Source organism: Aethalodelphis obliquidens, unplaced genomic scaffold (assembly GCF_003676395.1).
Source record: "Aethalodelphis obliquidens isolate GAN/ISIS:26980383/991018 unplaced genomic scaffold, ASM367639v1 scaffold34, whole genome shotgun sequence".
NCBI classification, from domain to species: Eukaryota; Metazoa; Chordata; class Mammalia; order Artiodactyla; family Delphinidae; genus Aethalodelphis; species Aethalodelphis obliquidens.
This window is the reverse complement of record NW_020837978.1, coordinates 15,060,325-15,072,131: the sequence shown is the minus strand read 5'-3', so window position 1 is coordinate 15,072,131 and position 11,807 is coordinate 15,060,325. Positions and strand designations below refer to the sequence as shown.

The window sequence follows — 11,807 nt, the reverse complement described above, 5'->3', positions numbered from 1 at the left end:
AAGAGTTTGAATAGACATTTTTCCCAATGAAGATATACATGAAAAGATGCTCAGCATCGATAGTCATTAGGGAAATGAGACACAAAACTACAGTGAGATTCTACCCACCCACTAGGATGGGTATAATAAAAAAGACAGACAACAACAAGTGTTGACGAGGATGAGGAGAAATAGGAATGCTCGTACATTGCTAGTGGGAATGTAAAATGATACAGAGACTTTGGAAAATGTTTACCAGTTCCTGACACTGTTCAACTTAGAGTTCCCATAGAACCCAGCAATTCCGCCCCTAGATATAAAACCCTGAGAGAGGGAAACGTATATGCACAGAAAATCTTCTACATGAGTGTTCACAGAAGAATTATTTACCATAGCTCAAAAGCAGAAGCAATCCAGGAGTTCCCTGGTGGTCTAGTGGTTAGGATCCAGCGCTGTCACTGCTGTGGCCCAGGTTCAATCCCTGGTTGGGGAACAAAGATCCCACAAGCTGCATGGTACGGCCAAAAACTAAAGCAAACCAAATGTACATCAATTGATGAACAGATGAATAAAATGGGGTATATCCATAAAAAAGAATATTATTCAGCATTAAAAAGGAATGAAGTACTAATACAGGATACAACATGGACAAACCTTGAAAACATTTTGCTAAGTTAAAGAAACCAGTCATAAAAACCACATAATGGATGATTCCATTAATATGGCCAGAACAGGAAGATCTATAGACCAAAACAGATTAGCAGATGTGTAGGGCTGGAGATAAGGCTGGAATGGAGAGTCACTGCTATTGGGAGCAGTTTCTTTGGGGATGACAAAGATGTTCTAAAATTAGATTGTAGTGATAGTTGAACAGCTCTGTGAATATATTAAAAACCATTGAATTACGCACCTTAAATGAGTGAAATGCATGGGATGTGACTTATATTTCAATAAAGCTGTTCTTTGAAAAAAATATTAGTTGAGACCTTCCCTGAACTCAAATACACTCCCTGTTGGACTTGAAGAAGTAAGCTGCCATTAGTTCTACAGGAAATGAATTTTACCAACAACCATCAAGCTTAGAAAAGGACCCTGGGCCTCAGATGAGACTGTAGTCCTGGCTGACACCTTGACTGCAACCTTCTGAGAGCCTGAGCAGAGGACCCAGCTACGTAAGATGTGTCCAGACTTCTGACCTACAGAAACTGTGAGATGATAAATGGGTGCTTTTTCTATACCAAGTTTGTGGTAATTTGTTATGCAGCAATAGATAACTAATATATTTTTACTTTGGGTCTTTTGGAACACTTGCTTTTAAAACCCAGCTGCCATGATGTGAGAAGACTAAGATACATGGAAAAGCCCTACATATGCTCCCAGCCAACAGCCAGCATCAATTCCCAGCCATGGGAGTGAGCCATCTTGGTCATTCAGCCCAAATGAGTCTGAGAGCAACAGCCTAAGAGACCCCACGCAAGAACCATTCAGTTGTGCCCAGTCAACTCACAGAAATGTGAGAGTTAATAATACCTTTAAGTGTTAGAATGGTTGTTACACAGCTAATGATATAAGGGTTTTTTTTTAAATGCCTATTTTATTATACATTCAAATGAGTCTTTGTCTGTCCTGTCAGTCGTATAAGGGTAACTCTGTTTTCATACTTCTCCATTTTTCTCTTGGAATCCTTCTAACTGTATTGAAGATTGGCAGGTGGGTTCCCTTAGGAGGAGCTGAAAGACATTGTTAGATATATCTTCGATTCAAAATGAAACGCTTATTTTAGTGAAGTGGAGATGTAATTCCTGCTATATTTAAAAGGAAACCCTAATGAGGGTTACTGGGGATAAATTAATTGAATAATGTATTCTCATTATTAGATAGGTATAAATAGATATATATTTGTGTTTAGGTCAGGAAGACAGAAACAAAAGACAAAAAAATAAAAATGAAAGCAATGCAGACACACTGAATCCAAATAAAGGAAGCAAAATAAGTACCACAAAACACACTCATTACTATAATATTATAAATATGGAGAAATTGCAATAACAAACGAATTCCTTATGCTTTTATACTTCTGGTTGATTAGTATTTCAATACTCAATAAAAAGTACTGTGTAGTAACATTTTAGTCTCTGTGCCCATATGTATTATTCATTGTGGCTAGAGGCCAATTTGCTCACAAGTATGATAATTATCTAATTCTGTGTAGGGAAAGCTCTCCTCATTACTGGAACAAAGTTTCTAATTCCAGTAAAAACAATATTCAAATATTCTTGGGCAGAAAGTCAATGCATGGGCTTCAAATCTGCTTTGTTTTGTTAAAATTAGAATCAACAGTTTGAGAGCTACAGATTCATAAGAAAGTAATCCCATTAGTCACCCTCTTGGCACTGCATGGATATTAATCTTTTCCTCTCATCAGTCTCTCTGACTCTTCCACAATTTTATAAGTTCCCCCACAAAGCCAAATTAATAGCGTTTCTTTCTTCAAAACTCATGAATGTGCAATTAATAATCAATGATCTTGGAAGAATAAAAGAAGCAACTTTAGGATTTCTAGATTATTTGATGGGCAGCTCTATTCCATGGGATGTTTGAAGAGGTAGTCTCCTACCTGTTATATCCTTATTACAGACAAAGTGGTTGTAGTTGATAATATTAAATGCAAATCTAATTAGAAAAATTCGCTAGCTGAGGGAAGGTGCTTGGTAAGCACCTCTAAGCCACATCCAATTCACAGTTAGGGTCACTGATTTCCTTTGCTGAAGTCAACTGGCCAATGGAGCTGCAGCCAATCACAAACCAAATTTCCAATTTGCCCTGTCCACTGAGTTCATATAAAGTGCCTCATTATGACCACAAGCTGGTAGTGTGCTCCTAGGTATCAGATAAGCAAAGTGTTATTTTCTATAAAATCTTTAAGACCAAACTCGTTTCTGGCTTGTGTCCAGCCTTGCCACAATCGTCATTAAATTTTATTATGCTTTATAGTGGTAATTGGAGTAGGAGAGGCTACATTGAAGAACTTTCTATGTGGAGAACACTACATAAACATAGCATTGTGTAAAGAGCGTGGAATTTGGAAGCTGACAGACCTGAGTTTCAGTCCCAGTTGCACCACTTCTTAACTACATGACCTTGGGCAAGTTAATTAACATCTATAACCTTTATTTATTTGTGAAATGACTATAGTATTACCTGCCTCCCAGGATGCTTTTAAGAGGAGTAAATCAGATAACCCTATGAAAAACGGTTAGCACAGTGTATGACATATAATAACACTCAATTATTATTGCTATCACTATTATTATGTTTATCATTTATATCAGACACGAGAAAAGGGTTTAAATAGATGAAAGTTTATTTTCATTTGTTTAAGTCTTCTTTCATTGCACTGTCCCTCTTCAGGTTGGAATTTCTCTATCCTCTCTAGGTTTATTCCTTCTTTTTTTTTTTAACATCTTTATTGGCGTATAATTGCTTTACAGTGGTGTGTTAGTTTCTGCTCTATAACAAAGTGAATCAGCTGTACGTATACACATATCCCATATCCCCTCCCTCTGCATCTCCCTCCCACCCTCCCTATCCCACCCCTCTAGGTGGTCACAAAGCACCGAGCTGATCTCCCTGTGCTATGTGGCTGCTTCCCACTAGCTATCTATTTACATTTGGTAGTGTATATATGTCCATGCCACTCTCTCACTCCGTCCCAGCTTACCCTTCCCCCTCCCCATGTCCTTAAGTCCATTCTCTACGTCTGTGTCTTTATTCCTGTCCTGCCCCTGGGTTCTTCAGAACCACTTTTTACTTTTTTTTTAGATTCCATACATATGTGTTAGCATATGGTATTTGTTTTTCTCTTTATTCCTTCTTACTCTCACTTCCCCTGATATTACTCATCCAAAAAAAAAGGTCTTTATGGAAAGCTCTGATCCCTGTTTACTAATTCCTACTTATCATAATGTTAAATCAATGTGCTCTTTTCTCAGTTGGGTTTTACATGTTTCTCCGGTTGTGAGAGGATGATATCTGTCTCAAACTGAAGGACTCAGGTTTAAGTCCTATCAGGGCCATTAGTGGGGAGAGATTACCTCTGGCAGAGATCCATATCTATGAATGCTGAGAGGACTGGTCTTGATAGAACCTGAGAGACTCCTCCCCAATCCTAATATGGCAGAAGTACTGTGGCTTAGCAGTGCCTCAAGGCTCCCATGTGACTATTGAGCCCCAGATCCCCAATGAAAGATGCTAGGTCTCTTTATGTCATTCATTCATTCAAATAGAAGAAATGTACTGTGAATCTACTGAATGCAATGCTCTTTTCACAGGTCATTTTCAGATCAGATAATAGAGTTCTTTATTAGGTCCTTCTGAAGGAAGCATACAAGTTGATGTATGTATACAAGCAAGGTATTCGTTATGTTAGATATAGTATACCATGAGGGGCTCAATGTAAACGATAACAGAAGTGAGTTAAAATTGTAAAAACACAGCTATGACCCTTTGTTGTCTGTATACAAAGGCTCAATTCAAAGATCTTCAGAAGACATAGGATTATTTCAAGCAGACTACACTATTTTCAATTTTTGAGAACAATTTGACTTTCATTCAATTGGAAATGAAACTTTTTTTTTTAATTTTATTTTATTTTTGGCTGTGCCGCATGGCATGCAGGATCTTAGTTCCCCGACCAGGGCTCGAACCCCTGCCCCCCTGCAGTGGAAGTGCGGAGTCTTAACCACTGGACCGCCAGAGAAGTCCCCTGGAAATGAAACTTTTTAATTATTTTGCTGATGGAATGAAGGAAGTATAGATAGATGTACATAATGACACATTCTGAATATATACACCTATCTATTACTACCTATTCAGAGGATTGTGATACACCGTCAACAGAGAAAAAGTAAATAATTTCCAGGAAGAAAAGTAGAATAAAGTTTGTCCCTACCCCTACCCAAGTGCTCAATTATGGTAACATAGTTTGAAGTCTGTGCCAAATCATTTTTCATTTAACTGTAGTGTTGAAACTGTACCAGTTGTTACTTGTTCCTGCTTAGATAAACAACTGTGGCAAGCACTCTGAGTGTGCCTCATGCTGACCTCATCAGGGAAGCATGTGTAGGTGGACTTCTTGGAAGCTTATGGTTCAAGGTCAGAAAAGTAAAATTGTCCAAGTAATTCTCACAGATATAAAAACAAACTCTTAACTTCTCTCTCTCTGTCTCTTCTCTCAGCCTTTTGCCCTGTTCCATTGTGGACCTGGGTTTTAATAGTAACAATGCTTTGATCACTAGTTTTTTATAGTATATTAAAGTCTTCCAGAATTTGGTGAAAACATCCTTCTACTCCTTAGTCAATTCAGACTTAGAGTGTCTGTTCTCAATGTTCCAGACAAGGGCTCACTTTGAAACATGTGCTGAATGACCACTGTATGCTACACTCCTGTTTGAAAGTGGGGACAGGAAAAACGAATTTAGCAGGATTATTCCTTTAAGGAACTCACCATGCAGCAGGCAAAATGGACATTATAAAATATAAAAATTATTTGAGAGAATGCTGGACAAATTGCAATGTGCACACACAGAGCCATCCATGGGGATCATAGAAAACGTCACAGAAGAGATGGTGTTGAGTTGCCCTGCCATGAGACGAGAGGAGTGGAAGAGTATTCCAAGCAAACAAGAAGGCCTGAGTGAATCTATGGGAAAGGGGGAAATGAGCATTGTGGTTAAGAATGGAAGCAAGTCCAATTGGCTAGAGCAGAAGGTTTATCATGAAGAAATTGCAGATGGTCAGAAGCTCTTGGGCTGAAGAGTGTGGAAGGCCAACAGGAGCTTTCCCATGGGTGAGTGACATGGTCAGAATTTGTTTTGGAAAGATAACCCTTATGGCAATGTGGAGGATGGTCTACCATGAGAGGACGTAAGAAACCGAGAAAAGAAAGGTCCAAGGCAGAGACACTAGAAATGTAGAAAAGAGGATGAGCTCCAGCAATGCTTCTGGCATAGAACTACACAATTTGGTAACCAAATGGATAATAAGAGCAGGGGAAAAGAATGAATCAAGAATTTATTAATCTATTGATTAGATATTTACTAAGCACCTGCAATGTGCTGGGTACTTTGCTATGCACTGGGTGTACAAGGGTTACTAACAAAGTCCTGTCAGCTACGCCTCTTAGAGTCTAGTAGAGAAGGCTGAATGATCCCAGGTTTCTAGTTCGGATATAGATGCTGTTGATTGTGCTTAGAAACATAGGGACGGAGAGATGAAAGCTTAAGGACAATGAGATTTTGCGTTTGGTTTTCGTACGTGTGTAGATGAATGAGAGGTCTGATCTAGAATGGAATTGATGCTGTATATTTGAACGAGAGTAAATTAAATTGTCCAAGGAGAGCAAGTAGAAGAGAAGAGATTAAAAGATGAAATGCTAGAGAACGGTACTGTATCTGGGTAGAGAAAAGGAGTCTAACATATGAGAGTTAAAAATGTGGTAAGAGAATTAAGAGAAGAGCCCTGGAGAAGAAAGGAAACAAAAAGGTCAGAACGATAGAGAGCAGTCAGGTGTGTGAGGTTTACTTAAAGCTTCCATTGTCCTTGCTTCTGTGTAAGAATGATCTCCTGGGCTATAAATCACACTAAAGCTCAGAGATATTTTTCCTCCCCTGGATTCTATTTTGTGCATCTTCTTTTACTGTAAATAATCCTCTACTAGGAAAGGAATACACACAACTTGGGGGAAAAAATACTCTTCTAGGAATTTCCCAGACAACTTGCCCCCAGTAGGTGGTTAGTTCTTACTTCATAGACAGAGGTCAGCCAAGTGACACAGATCTAGCCATGAGGACCTACCTGGACTGGATAGAGCTTTTGATCTGAAGAGATAGCCAGGAATAGCTTTGGAAATCTGGAAGCTAATTGCCTTGTTTCAGAATCATCAGTAATTTCCCATCCAATGTCCATTCAGATGGATGTACTTTATATGTTTCCTCTTACCAGTAGTTATCAGCTACCATCCCTAGGAATGGATGGATTGTGTTTGTTGTTGTTGTTTAAATACGGTGGAACTGCCGCAAAGGACAAGCAGCTATTTTTCCAGTGACCTATATACCATGACGACCTTTCTGAAGCCAAAATAAGAACACATTGTAAGAGGACGTTGAGTCATTTTTCACTGTGAGAGGCAGACCAGGAAATGTATTTTAGACACTTAAGACCTTTTCAATATTTATGGAGACAGGGAGGTGATATTGCAATAGTTAAGAGCACAGACGATGATAATAGGATACAATATTTAAAGTGGAGAGTGTCTTCGATTTTGCTCAGTGTTGGTCAAGATACAGTAAACCTTGTTGTCATGTCATTTCCATGTGGGACAGGGGAGCCTGACTCCGGAAATTCTACCTATTGTTTTGGCAAAATGGGAATTATTCCAGCTTGCACATCCATCTGTGTGGCGGCAGAGACAAATTTGTGTACTCATGGTGCTAAAAGTGAGCCACTGAAGCCTCTTCCTCATGCTGGATCCTAGTTCTTAGACTCTGATGACACCAAATAGGCCAACTCTGTTCTCTTTAACACCTGAGGTCATATGAATGGCTTGGTTGCAGTGCGTTAGCATTGGGTGGCAGGGTTACTTTTCTGGAAGTACATGTAGCCACAAATAATATTGTCTTGCCACCTGTTTCATTTCTTCATGTTTGTGAAGCAGAAAAAAGACTGCCATCATTCTAGGTAGTCATTCCTGTGTTTCTATACATGTGACGACGGCCAGGTAGTAATATGAAAAAGATACCATGAAATTACGGCAAATGACTCTACTTGAATGTCAACAGGAAGCTGATAATAAAAGCAAATTTCCATCCTTTTTAAATCAAGGAAGGTGTTTCTCGGAGGGAAGTGGGACCCATTTATTTCAGCTAAAAGTAGAAAGTATTTCTTTAAAATAACTAGCCATGATATGACTTCTTGGGGGGTGTTATCTTGTTCTTCTTTCCTCTCACCTTAGCTTTCAAAGAAAATTCAATCTTTTGGAAGAATTATTTTCGTTATTGTTCAGCTCTTGGTGCTGGTGATCCCCTAAGGTGGACCACCTGCTGCTCTTAAAGTGATGATGTGACAGCATGACCGAAAGAAGCATCTTGTCACTAAATTCCATCTACTCCTGCCCCAAGTAGGTAATGATTGAACCAGATAAACTGCATCTTGGGGGGGGTGGGAGGAGAGAACTTGAGAGGAATTTGGGTGTGAGGCTGTACAGGTAGAGTTGTCCTTAACAATGCATTTAAACAGGCTAGAGGTGAGGTGGGGTCTTTGTATCTTAGGTATGGGTGCAAATTCTCAGTGTTTTTCAAAATAGAATTTGGACCAGATAGAATTAGAATTATCAGTGATTTCTGGAATCCTGATCTTTCCAGGACCATCCATCTTTTCTCATTTTTGCCACAAGGACTTATTGAAGGGTTGACTTGAGACAGCAGACAGGATTTGGCCCCAAACTGTTTTTCTTCTCCCCCATAAAAAGGTTCCCACTGTAATCATTCTCCGCATGACAGATAGTACTGGGAGACAATACGTACGAATCAAGATGAAACTATTCTGTTTAATCAAGAATGAGCTAAATGTCAGACACTCAGTGTTCTAGATCAACAATTTCCAGGATTGATACATCTTAATCAAGTAATTAGGTGACTCTTCCGGTGGTGTTTTCCACATCCTAGAGAGGAACAGATTTGCCGCTTTGCTCCGATGGCTGCTAGCAGCAGTGTTGGTTGTTAACAGAGACATTTACACGGAACCACCAGTTGGCAGGGGCTAACACTTTGTTACTTGCTATTCCCACATGCTGAGGATTTTGGGAAGGCTGCCAAACTTTGTGTCTCATGTAGCTCTTCAGTATAATAACAGCAACAGCAACAGAGAGCCTTGGGGAAAAAAAGAGGAAAAAGAAGAAGAGGAAAGGAAACAATGGAGCAAAGTCCCTGGCTTCATACTAAACGTGAACGGAATGAGAACATTTTAGTGGCACTTTTCTTTCCTTCTCTTTTCTTTCTTCCTTCCTTCCTTCTTTTCTTTCTTTCTCTTTCTTTCTTTCTTTCTTTCTTTCTTTCTTTCTTTCTTTCTTTCTTTCTTTCTTTCTTTCTTTCTTTCTTTCTTTCTTTCTTTCCTTTTCTTTTCTTTTCTTTCCCTTCCTCCCTCCCTTCCCTTCCTTCCTTCCTTCCTTCCTTCCTCTGTCTCTGTCTCTCTGTCTTTCTCTTTCTTTCTTTCTCCCTCCATTTAAATAGCATTTTTAATTGAGGTGGATGCTTCTCAAACTTTAAAGTTTTTTCAAATCACCTTGGGATCCTGTTAAAATGCAGATTCTGATTCTGCCTGTTGGAGGTGGGGCCTAAGGGTCTTCTTTTCTAACAGCACCTGGTGATGCAGATGCTGGCCGGGACCTGGACTATTATTTGGCTGTGGGCGCTGAGGGGTTGGTAAAGGAAATAACACCAGGTCTGGTAGTGATGGTTGTGGTTGTCTGAGAAGCACGGGCTCTGAAATGACACTGATACCTTTCTGCCCCACCCCTCCTAGATACCTGAGATTGAACCCTTTCTATATTATAATCCCAATCAGAAACATCACCTGTAGTGGAAGAAATATTAGGAGTCAGAAGATCTTGATCCTAGTTCCAGTTCCATTACTACCTAGCTGTGTGATAATAGGCAGGTCCTGTATCCTCCCCGGGGGTCCATTTGCTCATCAGTACCTAAAGGAATTACATGTTAATGTGCTTGACCTTTGTTTCAGGGCTAAATCGATGAGATGTTATAGCCTGTCTATTGAAAAGGTGGAATCGGGGTTGTACTTGAAACCAGTAACATCTGAATTTTCTCTGAGTTATTCTGTCTTCAAAAAATATAAAATGAGCAAAAATCAGTTTCAAAGAACAAATGGGTCTTTTCTACTGTGTGTCCCTGACCACATAAAACACTGGAGCCCAATTCATTGAGGGCTGATTACTACAAAGTCCAGGAGCTGATGACTAAGCAGACTCTGTACGTAGGAAAATGGTACATAACCATCCCAGAAGCTGAAGGTGACTGGGAAGGTGAAGGTCACATTGGAATGACCTGAGAAGAGTCAGAGGTCCAGTTTTAAGGGACATCAACCAGCAGGTAGCAGGACTGACCACAAGGACTCCAGCCTCAGAGCACTGGTGTGCCAAACGTGGGACACCAGGCAACCACACAGGTTGAGTGTCCGGGAAGCTGACTCTGGTTGTGGGAACAGAAAAATGATTCAGGCAGTGATTGGCTGAAAACGTCAAGAAAAGAAAGAAAAGAATCTGGTAACCAGAAGTGCACTATAGTGTCATCATGAAAAAGGGAGATTAGTCTGATTCAATGTGTAGCCTCTGACTTCAGAGGAATTCTACCAGATGAAGGAAAAGGTTGATCTCGAAGGTGGAAGTTATATAAACTATGAAGTGTGGAGCCATGTGAGATAATTGGGTACTCTGAGGTATCTTGTCAATGGCTTTCACTTCATGGAAGTTTGTGTAAAGTTTTTCTCTCATTGTAGAATGAAAGAGTTGAAAAAGACATTGATTGTACAGATGAAGAAATGAAGATCCAGTGGGATTAAGTGACTTGACCGAGGTCACAAAGCTTGTTAGTTACAGAATCAGGATTAGAACCTAAATTTCAAGAATCCTAAGTCAATGTCATTTTGAGTCTTCCATGCTAGTTCCTTTCATCCCTCATTAAGGTGGCAAGAGGTCTCTACTGGCAATGCTAAAAACAGTGAAAAGGTAATAAAGAGAAAATTTACAATTTTAGCCCACTCAAAAATTGCAGAATGAGTTTTATCTTTCTCTGACTTTAGTGAAATGGTTTTAGAGGTCGTATTCTTCCTATAAGACTTCTGCAGTGGTAAGTTGAGTAAAGTTTCAGAAACTAGCTTATTCAGAAACAGTGATTAATTAGACTTAGCACTGAAGATGGGAATAAGGCAGGGTCACAGTCATGTTATGTAGGTGGCTGCTGACAGATTAATGTGAAATGAATGAATGATGGCTTTAAATGGCCACAAAGAAGGACTTTAAAGGTCTTCCAGTTTAAAATGCTTTCTGATAAGCTGTCCTTCACACAGCATTTCTTTTTTTTTTTTAACGTCTTTATTTGAGTATAAATGCTTTACAATGGTGTGTTAGTTTCTGCTATATAACAAAGTGAATCAGTTATACATATATATATATATCCCCATATCTCCTCCCTCTTGCGTCTCCCTCCCACCCTCCCTATCCCACCCCTCTAGGTGGACACAAAGCACCGAGCTGGTCTCCCTGTGCTATGTGGCTGCTTCCCACTAGCTACCTATTTTACATTTGGTAGTGTATATATGTCCATGCCACTCTCTCACTTTGTCCCAGCTTACCCTTCCCCCTCCCCTTGTCCTTAAGTCCATTCTCTACGTCTGTGTCTTTATTCCTGTCCTGCCCCTATGTTCTTCAGAACCTTTTTTTTTTTTTTTAGATTCCATATATATGTGTAAACCTACAGTATTTGTTTTTCTTTTTCTGACTTACTTCATTCTGTATGACAGTCTCTAGGTCCATCCACCTCACTACAAATAACTCAATTTCATTTCTTTTTATGGCTGAGTAATATTCCATTGTTTATATGTGCCACATCTGCTTTATCCATTCATTTGTTGATGGAAACTTAGGTTGCTTCCATGCCCTGGCTATTGTAAATAGAGCTGCAATGAACATTGTGGTACATGACTCTTTTTGAATTATGGTTTTCTCTGGGTATATGCCCAGTAGTGGGATTGCTGGA

At 39.5% G+C, this 11,807-nt stretch overlaps 1 non-coding gene across 1 annotated transcript; it reads left to right on the top strand.

Annotated features, from left to right (window-relative positions):
- Nucleotides 1–400: 400 nt before the first annotated feature.
- On the top strand, nucleotides 401–472 carry TRNAD-GUC (transfer RNA aspartic acid (anticodon GUC)). Its single transcript has one exon. It is a non-coding gene; the product is annotated as a tRNA-Asp (tRNA).
- Nucleotides 473–11,807: the final 11,335 nt, after the last annotated feature.